The following is a 17,208-nucleotide window of genomic DNA, read 5'->3' on the forward strand; positions in this document are numbered from 1 at the left end:
GTCCGGCCTGGGTGCCTTAGACCTTGTCGATATAGTGAGGATAACTCACCTGCAATTTCCGACTGAAGAGATAAGACCAAGCTGCTCCGATCACCGACACAATCTTCACCACAAAACACTACCAAAGAACCAATTCCATAAATACCTAAAATTACCAAAATACCCTTGGAAGTCATACTGGTCAACTCCTAGTCAAAGTCAAAGTCGTCATTCAAAGTCAACCATCCTGGTTGACCTTACTCATCAAGTCAACCCGTTGTCTCATCGAGTTCCTATGCTCAGAAACTCCCATAATACGACTCAACTCGCTGAGTCTCCACTGAACTCACTGATCCGAGTCTTAACTGGAAGGGTTTGGGGTTTCGCGACCTAACTCACTGAGTCCAAGAATAGACTCACCGAGTCTTACGCAATCTTCAATAGACTCGCCGAGTTGTTGTCACACCCCCAAACCAAGGATGGTGGAAACATCCGGGGGTGGCGCACTTCATGTATAGTATCACAACAACGAGTATAATAGTGCTCAAAGTAATTACAACCATCATAGATATAATTGAAAAAGTTACACCAAAGTAAATGTTTACATGATTCAAATCAATTACATTATGATACAAAATGAACTGTTTGATGATTTATCATCCCATCCTCAAAACGCTATTGATTTCCTATTTCACTGAATTCCTGAGAATACAAGTAGTTTTTGAAAAGTGTCAACACAAAGGTTGGTGAGTTTATAAGCTTTTGATAGTAAGAGTTTGAAAATCTATCTTTGTAAAGAGATGTATGTTACCAAGAAAAATCCAATATTTTCCCTATAAAAGTTATGTGGTCCTAAATACCAGGACCGAAAATGAACAAGTATTTGTCATACATAAAGATATAAAAGTGGTTTCAAATTGGCGTAAAAACCCTTTCTGATTTGAGAAAACTCCCGTAATGAATGGTGTGTAGTCTTAAATGCCAAGACTGAAAATATACATCAATATCTGTAATTATTGATATATAAAGTGATATTAAATCTACATAAAACCTTTTTTAATATGAAGGCGTACAAGTATTTTTCCATACTTAAAGTAATTTCAGTGAGCTAAATCGACATAACTCACTAATTTAAAGTTAGAACCCATAAATCTTATGATTTGTTAATACCACATGTGAGCTATCATAACCAGACTTCACTTAGACGACCTCGTAATGCGACGTTCTTCAGGCATCGCCGTTAAATGACACTTATCCCCACAGACCTGCCGGTCTAGCTGTTGCAAGCAGCTCTCGTGTAGGTTTGTCAAACCCAATATAGATCTATAAAAAACTATCACGTTCTCCCTATAAGAGACCTTGGTTACAATTTACAGGATTTTTTGAATTGGTTACTTTGGAAGTAACCCGAAGCGAATGACTCACAAATTTATTCATTAACAGATTTACATGAACTAAACTGAAAACCTTTGGTAAATAAGTTTGAGAAGTAAATGATACATAAAATATACCTATTATAGTTTATCCAAAACGTTTGTAATGTATAAGAACTCTTCTATGAAAATGAATTAGTGTTATGAATCCATAAACTATGCTTATTATAGCTTAATATACGTGTTCTAAATGAATGAATAATTTTATCATGAATGACTAAGTTTCAGTTTATGATGATAAACTAACAAGGAAACACATTCAATATTTAGAACTTCTTATTATACACTTTTCTCAACATAATACAAAGTGTTATGAAAGTTATAAGCGGTTAACAAATTTTTAAACTTTCTGCGCTGTTTTAGAAAAGTCATAGAAAAATCATACGAAGTCGAAAACTAAATCCGTAAATTCTGAGAGTTCCCAAAATGTATCTAGTTTACTCAGAATTTTTATCATGATTTTGAATGACCTCCAACTTGGGTGAAAAAGTCCATAATCACAGACCGGTCCAGATTGATGTTTGAAATGATAGGCAGTTTTGAAAAAATCACCATAAATTGTAATAAAATCGTATGGAGATGTGCAAGTATTAATTATAAATCTATGACCTGGAACTACTTACACCTAAAACAGTTTTGAAAACAAAATTTTTTAAGTTGCCCAAAACAGTCCGTGAATGGAGTTGAACTTTTTTGATGAAGGCTGTTAGAAAAGTTTAGTTATGTTCTTGGTGTTTTAACTTGTAATACCCCCCCCCCCTAAAACTTAAGAAAACATAAAAATGTAGGGGTATGAACTCAACTTATGTGATTTCAGTAGATGGATGATGGAGAAAAGAAGTGTTCAACTCAAGAACACTTGGGAGATGCTTGAAGATTTGAGGATCTAACAACAAATATGATGATATTTGTGTAAGCAATCTATGATTTGGATGAAGGATAGCATAGTATCTAAGTGTAGGAGGAAGATAATTACCAAATGTGGAGGAAAAATCTAAGATCAGCCCTTAAATCTCGAAATTTTAGAGAGAGGAAATGAGAGAGAAAATATGTTTGATCTTTGGTGGAAGAATGAGAAAATGAGAGAAGTGTGAGGAGAGAGGAGAGTTTTATAGCCTTTGACCAATTATGTGGTTGGAAAAAGGTGGGAAAAGTACAATGAAATGACTAGGTATGGGCTGATGAGGAATAGTGACATGGAGTGGGTGTTGGAGGTTGCTTGTGTCATAGAATAAAGGAAAGTCAACACTCCACCTCTTGTACTTCACCCACTCTACTTGGATAAGGTTTTATCCCGAAAAACGTGATTAATCATTAATTAAGGGGTCTTATATGTTAAAATAAAGTTTTGGGTGAAAATCTTGCGTTAAAACGATGAAAAATGAAGCTAAAATGAAGTCGTAGTCGAAAACCGGAAAGAATTGAACTTCCAGCGAGACCTCTCGGTCCTAAATTTCGGGATGTTACAGCTCCCACTCGAATAATGAGTGCGTCTCAAAGACTGGGTTCGTGTCTTCCTTCTCGACTGGATTTTCGTGTGCTGCTGTTGAAGGTGGATCCTCCCCCTGGAGAGGTAAGTTAGATGACGATGAACTCTCTCCCTGTAATATATCACTTGTTTTCTCATGAGGACTTCAATTGGTGTTAAAGTTCTCCTCCTGGAAAGTTGCACTCGTGTTTTGAGACTGGTTCGCATCTGTAGGCTGACTTTGCATGTCTTTTGCAACGTCATCAATTATCTTCTACGCTTCATCTACCTATTTTTCATCTGCCTTCACTTCAGATTTAATGGATTTCTCAAGTTCCTCAAAGAGAAGCATGAATTCTTCAAATAGATTGGCCAATGGAATGGTTACTTGGTTTGATTGAGGAAATATCTCTTGAGTTTGATTGCCATTTGCTTGTATCTTCTTTAAGTAATTATCATCGAATGTGACATAATAGGTTTCTTCAGTCATTTTAAATTGTTTGTTTAGAACCCTATATACTTTCGACGATAGCGAATATCCTAGAAAAATGCCTTCATCAGCCTTCTTATCAATCTTATTACATTGTTCCTTTGAATTCAAAATGAAACACCTAGAACCGAAAACATGGAAGAACATGATGTTAGGTTTTCGTTGATTGATAATTCCATAGGGAGTGACATAAAATCTTTTATTAAGAAGCGGTCTGTTTTGAGTGAAGCAGGCGGTCAACAACATCAGCCTAGAAGTAAATAGGCAGTGATGCGAATGAAGGCAATGTCCTAGCTGAATCACACAATGAACCATTTCGTCTTTCAACGACCCCGTTTTGCTGTGGAGTATTGGGAACAGAATCATTGTGAGATACTCCCTTGTCAGTGAGGAATTCATCAAATGCTTGGTTCTTAAATTCTAGACCATTGTCATTTCGAACATTATGAACCACCTTTCGCAGCTATAACTCAATCTGCTTGATAAAATCTTTTAGCCAAGGAGTTGCTTCAGATTTATGCTGAAGAAAGAACACCTAAGTGAAAGGAGAAAAATCATCTACAATTACGAGAATATATTTGTTACCACCAATACTTTTATTGCAGATGGGCCACAAAGATCAATGTGGAGTAGTTCAAGTGGCTCAATAACCTTCGTGTTCACTAGGGATGAGATTTAGAACCGAAAAACCGAACCGGAACCAGAACCGTTGGAACCAAATTATATAAAATCGGTTCCAGTTTCGGGTTTAAAAATTAGCTTTATTCGGGTTACGGGTAATCCGGGTCTAAAAACCGGAACTGGTGTTTGGAACCGGAACCACTTTTAGGGTCCGAACCGGTTTTCTGTGAAACATTTAAAAGATGAATATATCATTCGTTTCAACTCCAATTGCCATGTAGTGTTTTCCAACATATAGTTTAGAGTTTGTAAATGATATTAGACTATAAATTTATCATTTTTAGTTTTATATTCATTGAATAATAGTCCCCCAAAGTCAAGATATCAAAACTAGAAGTTTTTAAATTTTCAGTTTTTTGTATTTGGTGAAAGATTTAAAACATGCATATCTAAATCGTTTGAAGTCGGATTGGTATGTGGTTTTTTCCAACTTGTAGTTTACCATTTGTACATGAGTTTAGACTATAATTTTATCATTTTTGGTTTAACATTTAATGATATACAATCCTTCGAAGTCGGAATATCAAAACTGAAAATTTTCACATTTTCAGTTATTTGTTTTTGTACTTTGTATTATGTGAAAATGTTCACACATGCATATCTCATTTGTTTAAAGTCGGATTGAAATGTGGTTTTTTCCAGAGTGTATCTAAAATGTTTGTACAAGATTTTAGACTATAATTTTGTTGATTTTGGTTTCATATTCAATGAGTTACAATCCCCCAAAGTCGGCATATCAATATGAAAATTTTCTGAGTTCAACCCACTAAGTAATAAGTAATTACCAAAAAAATCTGGTTTTTCTGGTTCTAAACCCATTTTATCCAATTCCAGCCTACCCACTTTGATGTTTCTTGGTTTTCTAGTTCTAGACCCACTTTACCCGGAAGTGAACCGAAACTGGTTCCTATATACCGGTCCGATTTTCGATTCTACAAAATCTTGTTAACCACTTCCGGGTTTTCCGGGTCTGGGTCCATCCGGTCTGAGTTTGGAACCACTTTCATCCCTAGTGTTCACTATGGTAGGATGACTTTTCCTGCTTTGCTTTCCCATATCGCAGGCGGCGCAGAGATGATCCTTGTCGTATTACAAGAGAGGAAGACCTCGCACTTGATCACCAAAAACTAGCATGTTGATCTCTTTGAAGTTAAGGTGTGAAAGTTTCCTATGCCATTGTAACGCCTGTGTTTCTGTGCTTGCCATTTTTAGCAATGTGATACTCTAGGTTAACCTTTGTAACCCGTTTTGAAATAATATAAGTGTATTATTTGAGTATTATGTGTTTTGTGCTTAATTGCTTAATTATGTGGTTTGATTAATTAAGAATAAAAACAAGCATCAAAATTTAAGTGTAAAATAAACTTGATATCTTTAGATAATGTTGTAGTAGTTGAAACAAGGTTTCCGAGGATATAAAGAATGCCGAAATCCGAGTTATAACGAAGAAGTTATCACCTGTCGAAGTTTCGCGATAGAACCGGCAACGCTAAATAACGTAAAAATTGAAATTTAAGTTAGAGGAATATTTAGCCTTAGTGATCTAAACGAGAATCGAAGATCTCGTTGTTAGTATCAAAGCGATAAAAAGTTAGGCGAGAACGGACGTCAAACGAAGAAGTTATGAATTTATAACGAAATTTTCTGTCCCGACCTATTAAAAATAAATAATAAAAATAAAGTCAAAATTAGCCGACAGAGTCTAAACGAAACTTGTAGAGCGTAGTCTCACCTTCGCGTGGATATAAAGAACGTCGAAAACGGAGTTCGTATGAAGGAGATATGAATTTTCGAAGTTTATTAAATAATTAATAATTAAATTTAATTATTAAATACGGCCTTATCCGAAGACGAGTCACCAGACTCATCCGGAGTACGCCCCGCGTACAGCGAAGATGTCGACATTCGCACTCGAGGACTTCGGATGACGCATGCGCTTACGATTTCGGATCTGTACGCCCCGCGTACTCCGAGGCATCAGCCTCCTATAAATAGGATGCGAGGCTGCCGAGTTTCTTTGCTATTTTTCTCCATTCTCTCTCCCGTTTTGCCTTGATTTGCGTGCCATAAATACCCCGAAGCCCCGGTAATATTCCCGAGTCCCGAAGCAAGTCCCGATATCCCGAAGCTCCCGAGAAGTGCGGTTTCCGAGCCGAAGCTCTGCCCGCGAGAAGTTCAACTTTTGTAGAGATCTTCCACATCTGCTGAGGATTACTACTTTTGCAAGTCGTAGTGCTGTCCGATCATCTTCTGATCAAGTGAGTGTATACTACCTTTCATAAACACGATAATAATACAAGTATGATTTGAGTGTACTAAGTATATTGTTGTTTATATGTGTGAGTTTGTAGTTACTTTCTTCTAACGGATAATTATGAAGTAGTTTATACGAAATACATGTTATGTGTATAATTTTGTTGTTATGTGCGTGAATGTATATTCACTCTCTTCAATCTCATAGATCTGATTTGTTTTCTATGAAATACGTGTTATGTGGGTGAAACGACCCAAAAATACGACCCAAAAATTTTCGTTTTTCAATATAATCAAAATCATAATATGAGTATCATAATAGAAAACATACGCGATGTATCCCAAATAATAATAAAATACTGTGCGGAAAACTGTATCATACTACATCAAATCCAAAACACTAAAAACCATCCCCAGGATAAAAGCTAAGCTGTGATGTGTGCGATGCTGTCACCCTGAGCTCTTCCCTTTGCTTGCGGAAGTACCTGAAACCAAAACTGAAACTGTAAGCACGAAGCTTAGTGAGCTCCCCCAAAATACCACATACCATACAATAACATATAAACACATATTGGGCCCCGCCCACTGCATCGGGCCGAAACCCGGAAACTGCATCGGACCGAAGTCCGGAACTGACTGGGACCTTGTCCCCTGCATCGGACCGAAGTCCGGAACTAACTGCATCGGACCGAAGTCCGGAACTAACTGCATCGGACCGAAGTCCGGAACTAACTGGGACCTCGTCCCCTGCATCGGACCGAAGTCCGGAACTAACTGACTGAACATAGCATGGCATATCCACTAGCATGAACACATATACTGCATACTGCATCGGGCCGTAGCCCGGAACACATAACATATAACACATAGCACATAAATCCTGTCTGAGCCACGAAGGCATCAAACATACCAACTACTACATCGGACCGATGTCCGGAAACTACTGCTAACTGGACGGGCCGGCATTGTGGCCTTAGACCCGTCCCTACTGGAAGGAAACTCACCTCGTAAGCTGGCTGATGAGTGTGTGGCTCGGGAAGCTAACGACTACTGCTCCTGAATCTCCTCGGCTACAAGTCCATAAACACATTCGATCAAATACTAACACTGCACTTGGGCCACCCAACTCGCCGAGTCTTACTCTCACTTCTCAGTTCTACACGCTGCTACTCGTCGAGTGTGGCATCGACTCGACGAGTACCCTCTTGATCCAAGAACTCAGACAATCTTCATCCGACTCGCCGAGCCGCAAGAACAAACTCGACGAGTTGTTCTTGATCTTAAGAAGATTTCCTTGGACTCGCCGAGTTGTATGAACAAACTCGCCGAGTCCCTCCATCACTGAGTCTACTCTCAACTCGCTGAGTCAACTCCCTAACTCACCTCGTCCACTCGACACTGATAAAACTGAAGGACTTGGGAACTCGCGACCCAACTCGTCGAGTCGTTCTTCCCGACTCGCCGAGTTGCCGCCATGCAACTGATTTTTACTCGATTTTGTTTGAATCCAATACATACAATTGATAGATCTGAGTCCAATAAGCTGATTTACCACGTAAAGTTTCCAACTTTACGTGCACAACCTCATGAATAAGGGAAATAAGGCTAAAAGATGCATAAAATGGGTATATCTATGGTTAACATGCAATATAACTCCAAAAAGACAGTAGATTTGGGCTCTACAACACCCCAACATTCAGATCCAAAGATATTTCGACTTATTAAGACGTTCATGCAAACATAAGGCTTGGAACAAGCATCAACTAGCTCTTAGGAGAGCTCTAATGGAAGTTTAAAGCATATAACAAGAAGGAACTCCGAAATTACCTCAATTAACTCAGATTTGCCCTTGGATCTTTGCACTACAACACTTCCTTGCTTCTTTCTTCTTCTCCTTCTTCACACCTTCACAAGATGGCACCAAAACACTTATAAGCTCTCAAGGGAGGATTAGGGTTCTCTCACTGTGTTCTCAGGGTGAGGGAGGCGAGAATGGGGGCTATAAGGTGGTTTAAATAGTGGGCAACCCGGGGATTTAGGGTTTCACCCAGACGGATGGACTCGCCGAGTCCATGATATGGACTCGCCGAGTCCCCGGCTCACGCGTGCCCGCAGACGCGACCCTACTCGGCGAGTCAGGTTATGAACTCGCCGAGTCCCTCTTGTAAAACTCACTATAATTACCAATAAATCAACATACCGGGAACGGGTCGTTACAATTCTCCCCCACTTGTCTCAGACTTCGTCCTCGAAGTCTGCTACGGCTGGATCTGCAAATAACTCCGGGTAGTGCGCTCTCATTTCCTCTTCAGCCTCCCACGTCCATTCAGACCCCTTCCGGTGCTGCCACTGCACCTTCACTAGCTGAATTACCTTGTTCCTCAAGGTCTTGGTCTTCCGTTCCAGAATCGCGACCGGCTTCTCGATATAATTCAGGCCGCTATCAACCTGAATATCCTCTAAGGGAACGACTGTTGTCTCATCCACCAAACACTTCCTCAACTGCGATACGTGGAAGGTGTTGTGTATCTGACTAAGCTCCTCAGGAAGATCTAACCGATAAGCAACCCGACCCACCCGGGCCAAAACCCTGAAAGGACCAATAAATCTGGGGCCCAATTTGCCCCTCTTCCAGAACCTGATGACACCTTTCCAAGGTGAGAATTTCAGAAGAACCATATCTCCCACCTGGAACTCCAAGTCCGAACGCCTCCTGTCGGCATAGCTCTTCTGCCGACTCTGCGCAGTCTGCAGCCTACTACGGACCTGTTGGATCAATTCCGTCGTCTTGAGCACCACTTCGGTGCTCCCTATGACTCGCTGACCGACCTCGCCCCAACAAATCGGGGTCCTGCACTTCCTGCCATATAACATCTCAAAAGGAGGTCGATCAATGCTCGCATGATAACTGTTGTTATACGAGAATTCCGCTAACGGAAGATACGTATCCCAACTGCCCGCAAAATCTAGAACACATGCCCTAAGCATGTCCTCGAGAGTCTGAATCGTCCTCTCGCTCTGCCCGTCAGTCTGAGGATGAAAAGCGGTGCTGAAATGGAGACGAGTACCCATCTCGTCGTGGAATCGCTTCCAGAATCTGGACGTGAAACGAACATCTCGGTCCGACACCACCGATACCGGCACTCCATGATGTGCCACAATCTCTCGCACATAGATATCGGCTAACTTTTCCGCCGATATACTCTCCTGAATCGGAATAAAATGGGCACTCTTCGTCAACCGATCCACTACTACTCATATCGAGTCCACTCCACATGCGGTCCTGGGGAGTTTGGTGACAAAATCCATGGTGATATCCTCCCATTTCCACACGGGAATGTCTAACGGTTGGATCTTGCCGTGAGGTCTCTGGTGCTCCGCTTTGACCTTCCGGCAGGTCAAACATCTCTCAACATACCAAGCAACGTCTCGCTTCATGCAGGGCCACCAATAATCAGGTCGAAGATCTCGATACATCTTCGTCGCTCCTAGGTGGATAGAAAATCGAGACTTATGAGCCTCGTCCATCAATACTTGCCGTACCCCACCCCAGTACGGTACCCACACCCTACCATGCAGCGTCAACAAACCTCGACTGTCGTAATCAAATGAAGCTACTCGGCCCACTATCCTTTCGCACTTCTGCCTCTCCTCCTTGAGGCCCTCCATCTGAGCCTCCTTGATCTGCTCCAACAATGGAGTGATCACTGTCATCCTCATACACAGATCTCTGATAGGGGCCGCCGACACCTTACGGCTTAGGGCGTCAGCCACCACGTTGGCCTTCCCTGGATGATAAAGGATCTCATGTTCAAACTCGGCTAATCCATAAGATATCGCAAACTCTTGTGATCCGTGTAAATAGTACAGCGGACCACATAAAGGTAATGTCTCCAAATCTTGAGGGCAAATACAACTGCCCCCAGCTCCAAGTCATGGGCAGGATAATTAGCCTCGTGAGGCTTCAACTGTCTCGAGGCATAAGTTACCACATGGCCTCGCTGCATCAACACTGCTCCCATACCTGTGATCGAAGCATCACAATAGACTACGAAATCCTCTACTCCCTCTGGCAAGGTAAGGATCAGAGCCTCGCACAATCTCTGCCTGAGAGTCTCGAACGCCGCCTGCTGCTCAGGCCCCCAACGAAAATCCACCGACTTCTTGGTTAGTCGGGTGAGCGGCACTGCTATCTTGGAGAAGTCCTGGATAAATCTCCGATAATACCCTGCCAATCCTAGGAAGCTCCGAATCTCAGATGGAGACCTCGGGACCTCCCACTGCATCACGGCCTCAATCTTGGCCGGATCTACTAAAATACCCTTCTGGTTAACGAGATGCCCAAGAAACTGCACCTCGCGCAACCAGAACTCGCACTTGGAGAACTTGGCGAAAAGTCTCTCCCTCCTCAAAGTCTCCAACACCTCCCGCAGGTGCTCCTCGTGCTGCCCCTGTGTCTTGGAATATACCAAGATGTCATCTATGAACACTATCACCGACCGATCCAGCATCGGTCTGCACACGCAGTTCATGAGATCCATGAACGCGGCTGGGGCATTGGTGAGCCCAAATGGCATCACCACGAACTCATAATGACCATACCGGGTCCTGAAAGCAGTCTTCTGTACATCCTCATCCCTAACCCTCATCTGATGGTAACCGGAGCGTAGATCGATCTTGGAGAACCAAGACGCTCCCTGAAGCTGATCAAACAAGTCATCTATCCTCGGAAGTGGGTAACGGTTCTTCACCGATACTTTGTTCAACTCCCGATAATCAATACACATCCGATGCGACCCATCCTTCTTCCTCACAAATAAGATCGGTGCTCCCCAAGGCGAACTGCTCGGCCGAATGAAACCCTTGTCTAACAGCTCCTGAAGCTGTGTAGACAACTCCTGCATCTCAGGGGGAGCAAGTCGATACGGTGCTTTGGCTATCGGAGCCGCACCAGGAACTAGGTCGATCCTGAACTCAACCTGCCTCTCAGGAGGTATCTTCGGCAATTCCTCGGGAAACACATCCGGGTAGTCTCGAACAATAGGAACATCATTAATCGTCGTCTTGCCCTTATCCCGGGCATCCAAGACGTAAGCTAAAAAACCGGCGCAACCCTGCTGAACATAGCGCCTCGCCCTTGCGGCGGAACAAAAGGTCGGTCCTCGCTGGGGCCTCTCGCCCTGAATCACTATCTCTCCCCCACTGGGAGTGCGAACCCTCACTAGCTGGAGCTCACAATCAATCACCGCCCCATTGGGGCTTAGCCAATCCATGCCCACAATAACTTTATTCCCTCGCAGGGGAATAGGAACCAGATCCACTGAAAACTGCTCATCAAATATCTGAAGGGAACACCCTCTATGTACTCTGCCGACCCTCACGGTCCTATCATCTGCTATCTCAACCTCTAATGGACAATCCAGCTCCCCTGGAGCTCTGCTAAATCTCTTGCTAAGCGCAAGCGATACAAATGATCGGGTGGCCCCCGAATCGAACAGTACCAAAGCAGGGATGCCGTTCACCGAGAACGACCCCGTCACCACATCAGGAGTCGCTCGCGCCTCCTCTGCTATCATCTGAAATGCCCTGCTCTTCGCCACTGGCGCATCAGCTCGGCCCTGCCGGCCATCCGTATTCCTCAAGGTGGCAGGGGCAGGTGCAAACACCTTCCCTGCTGCAGCTAAACTGGGACACTGGGACTTTTTATGTCCCCTCTGATTACACTGAAAGCAAATCAGATCCGATGCTGTAACCGTAGTAGCAGAGGCCATACAATCCCTACTCATATGCCCAGTCCGACCACACTTGTAGCAGCCGGAACTCCCTGCCTTGCACGCCCCCTCATGCAATCTCCCACACTTGCCACACCGACCGTGGCTCTGCTGACCCCTGGACCTGTGATCTGAAACCTTGGGCTTTTTGCGCACACTGCCTGAACCCGAAACCGCCTCCGGTTTCCTCTTCTTCTCCATCTCGAGATCAATCTCCCTCTCTCTGGCTCTAGCAATCATGTCGTCCAGCGTTTTACAACTGGACCGGCTCACAAACATGCGAATGTCACTCCGCAACATCTCATGATAACGGGCCTTCTTCATCTCCTCATCGGCTGCATACTGTGGAACAAGAAGAGCCCTCTCCCTGAACTTCGCGGTGATCTCCGCCACTGTCTCGGTAGTCTGGGTAAGGTCCTGGAACTCCCTAGCTAACTGCTGCACCTCAATGACCGGTGCAAACTCCGCCGTGAACCTGGTAGAGAAATCAGCCCAGGTCATGGCATCCAATGCCGCATCATCCCCGATGGCATGTCCGACCTCCTCCCACCAATCTCGTGCCCTGTCCTTCAGAAGACAGGACAGCAATCTGACCTTGTCCCCCTCGGGACATATGCTAGTGCGGAAAGTGTTGGCTACATCCGCCAACCACCTGGTACTCGCTATGGGGTCCCGTTCCCCATGATAGTCGGGAGCTCCGCATGCCCTGAACTCCCTGAAAGTGAGTGTGCGCGACCCCACCACGGCTGCCATCTCAGCACGGAAAGTACTCAATCTCTCATCCATCAGCTCCAAAATACCCTCCTTGATCGAACCGAAGATCACAGGAGTCTGCTCTAGTATGATGCGAGTAACCTCGGAAGAAAGGAACTCTCTAGTCTGCTCATCCATCTGCCCGACCTCCGGGCCTGATCCCGATCCTGATCCCCCTCCGGCATCTGAACTGCCGACTGCTGGCCTCGGACGCAAAACTACCATTCTAAAACATATCATAACAACATCAGAACACTGAAATATCTCAAAGGATCATGCTACTACTACTAGCTTCCTGGTCTTGTCTTGGCCTTCCTTGATTCGAGTACGGATCCTCTGCTTTCAGTAGTACGGGCCCATACTACCTTCCACATCTATCCGTACTTTCCTCAAGAGTTGCCTTGACTCCACCAAGTCACTTCTACTGCTGCTATTCTCTGCTACTCTCATCCTAGGCTTGCCCTAGAGAAAACTCAAGCTCAATACGACTGGTCCTCAGCTACTGTAGGTCTCCTCATAATGCCAGTTAGCCACCACCTAAACACCATCACATGTGATGAGGCTCAGATAATCCTTCAAGTAAAAGATCCGTCCCTACAACGGTTGGACTCAAACAAGAGCTGCGCAATAGGGCCAGTTCCAGCACTCTGGGATTATTCAAACCTGATTACATGTGGTGAGACGTGTTCACCTAATGGCTAACTCCCATTACTCAGAACCCCACCAAGCACGAAGCAAGCAGCATTCAGATAAGGGAAACAGACTCAAGCAAAACTATTCTTATAACAAGAAACTGTACTAGCATAGGATGCTAAGCTCATACTATCAGGCATAACCTAAACAGGCTATCCTACTGCTGTCTACTCAATTCTAGCATGCAATACTCATAAAGCTGTAACACATAAGCAGGCACATAAGGCATTCTCCTAGATCCTTAGTCCTACACTAGCATGCTGTTCTACTGAACTGAAACTGAACAAATAACGTGTATGGGTAATTTGGGAGTACTTACTTGAGCTCGGCTGACCGCATGCACACACCTCTATCTTGTTAAAAACAATTCTTTCTTTCTAAGTGTTTTCAAAATTCTTTTTGTAAAACATTTTTATTTTATTAAAATCTTTTATTTCCCTTAGTTTGAGTTCAGATACACCTGGAAGTGTATCCGAATCCCTCAAACCAGGGCTCTGATACCAACTTGAAATGACCCAAAAATACGACCCAAAAATTTTCGTTTTTCAATATAATCAAAATCATAATATGAGTATCATAATAGAAAACATACGCGATGTATCCCAAATCATAATAAAATACTGTGCGGAAAACTGTATCATACTACATCAAATCCAAAACACTAAAAACCATCCCCAGGATAAAAGCTAAGCTGTGATGTGTGCGATGCTGTCACCCCAAGCTCTTCCCTTTGCTTGCGGAAGTACCTGAAACCAAAACTGAAACTGTAAGCACGAAGCTTAGTGAGCTCCCCCAAAATACCACATACCATACAATAACATATAAACACATATTGGGCCCCGCCCACTGCATCGGGCCGAAACCCGGAAGCTGCATCGGACCGAAGTCCGGAACTGACTGGGACCTTGTCCCCTGCATCGGACAGAAGTCCGGAACTAACTGCATCGGACCGAAGTCCGGAACTAACTGGGACCTCGTCCCCTGCATCGGACCGAAGTCCGGAACTAACTGACTGAACATAGCATGGCATATCCACTAGCATGAACACATATACTGCATACTGCATCGGGCCGTAGCCCGGAACACATAACATATAACACATAGCACATAAATCATGTCTGAGCCACGAAGGCATCAAACATACCAACTACTACATCGAACCGAAGTCCGGAAACTACTGCTAACTGGACGGGCCGGCATTGTGGCCTTAGACCCGTCCCTACTGGAAGGAAACTCACCTCGTAAGCTGGCTGATGAGTGTGTGGCTCGGGAAGCTAACGGCTACTGCTCCTGAATCTCCTCGGCTACAAGTCCATAAACACATTCAATCAAATACTAACACTGCACTTGGGGTAAAATGACTCTTTTACCCTTGGTCAAAGTCAACTCTCTTTGGGCTGACTCGCCGAGTTGGGCCACCTAACTCGCCGAGTCTTACTCTCACTTCTCAGTTCTACACGCTGCTACTCGTCGAGTGTGGCATCGACTCGACGAGTACCCTCTTGATCCAAGAACTCAGACAATCTTCATCCGACTCGCCGATCCGCAAGAACAAACTCGACGAGTTGTTCTTGATCCTAAGAAGATTGCCTTGGACTCGCCGAGTTGTATGAACAAACTCGCCGAGTCCCTCCATCACTGAGTCTACTCTCAACTCGCTGAGTCCACTCCCTAACTCACCTCGTCCACTCGACATTGATAAAACTGAAGGACTCGGGAACTCGCGACCCAACTCGTCGAGTCGTTCTTCCCGACTCGCCGAGTTGCCGCCATGCAACTGATTTTTACTCGATTTTGTTTGAATCCAATACATACAATTGATAGATCTGAGTCCAATAAGCTGATTTACCACGTAAAGTTTCCAACTTTACGTGCACAACCTCATGAATAAGGGAAATAAGGCTAAAAGATGCATAAAATGGGTAGATCTATGTTTAACATGCAATATAACTCCAAAAAGACAGTAGATCTGGGCTCTACAACACCCCAACATTCAGATCCAAAGATATTTTGACTTATTAAGACGTTCATGCAAACATAAGGCTTGGAACAAGCATCAAATAGATCTTAGGAGAGCTCTAATGGAGGTTTAAAGCATATAACAAGAAGGAACTCCGAAATTACCTCAATTAACTCAGATTTGCCCTTGGATCTTTGCACTACAACACTTCTCCTTGCTTCTTTCTTCTTCTCCTTCTTCACACCTTCACAAAATGGCACCAAAACACTTATAAGCTCTCAAGGAAGGATTAGGGTTCTGTCACTGTGTTCTCAGGGTGAGGGAGGCGAGAATGGGGGCTATAAGGTGGTTTAAATAGTGGGCAACTCGGGGATTTAGGGTTTCACCCAGACGGATGGACTCGCCGAGTCCATGATATGGACTCGCCGAGTCCCCGGCTCACGCGTGCCCGCAGACGCGACCCTACACGGCGAGTCAGGCTATGAACTCGCCGAGTCCCTCTTGTAAAACTCACTATAATTACCAATAAATCAACATACCGGGAACGGGTCGTTACAGTGGGTATGCCTCATCTGTTATATGAAATATGTATTGGATGAAAATGCTATACAGGTTTTAAACTATGTATATAAATATATATTTTTATTTACTAATATGTTGGGTAGAACATTGGTAGATAGTTGGTGTGTAATAAACAGATGAGAGGCCTCGATGTTGTTGTTGTTGACCTAGTTATTCAACGGAGTATGGATAACAACCACAGACTCCTTCTAGACAGTCTCGTGGAACGCTAGCAGGTTCATAACCTGTAGGTGTTGTGAACGATGTGTTCACCGGTGTACTCTATCCCCCTCATGGTTGCCTTTAGGATATCTATAGTTGAGGAAACCCCTTAGCAGTAATGTCTGTCCCGATGAAAATCCTAGATTAGGTCCCGTGAGATAGATGTTGTTTTAGGGACGTAAAGTGAGGATAACGGGAATGGGTAATTGGGATAAAGATTGGTTGGTGAAATTAAATATAATTTATTTATTGTGGGTTGAAAACCCTATATGCTCACTAGGCTCCCAAGCCTGACCCACTCAGTTTTATTTGTATTACAGGAAGTGGCGCAAGGGCGTAAGATGGATGAACCATCAAGTTGTTTCGTTTAAAAGTCTGCATATGTATATATTTGTTGAATGACTTGTAATGTTATCGTTTATGATTATTGTTGTATCGGAACATGACACCCCGAGTTTTGATTATATAATGAAAATACATTTATTTTATGAAATGCTTTGGTAAACATTGTTTTATCATGTTTTGTTTTTGGGAACAAATTCCGCAACTCTTTCAAATCAAAAGGATTTACTCTGAAATTATTTTAAAAAGCATAAATGAAAATCGGTCTTTTATGGTCGTGATTTCGGGGATGTCGCAGTCATAGCCAACTATCTTCTATTGTAGCCTTAGTGAGCAGACAATTAGAAGGTTTCCTCGTATCGTATTGATGTCCAATGGATGTATCTCGCCTTTACATTTTGATTTAAGAAGTATTGATTTCGCCTTATTTTCGATAAGTTCAGAGCCTTCATCATCAAACGAGACCTTTAGTCTTGTACCCACTACCAATTGTGAAACACTTATCAAGTTGTGTTACAGTCCCTCAACATATTCCACTTTTTGAATTGAGAATTCACCATTCGTTATCAAGCCATATCCTTTGATTTCCCCAAGTGCATTTT

The sequence above is a fragment of the Lactuca saligna genome, chromosome 9, assembly GCF_052625555.1.
Source record: "Lactuca saligna cultivar CGN05327 chromosome 9, ASM5262555v1, whole genome shotgun sequence".
Lineage (NCBI taxonomy): Eukaryota > Viridiplantae > Streptophyta > Magnoliopsida > Asterales > Asteraceae > Lactuca > Lactuca saligna.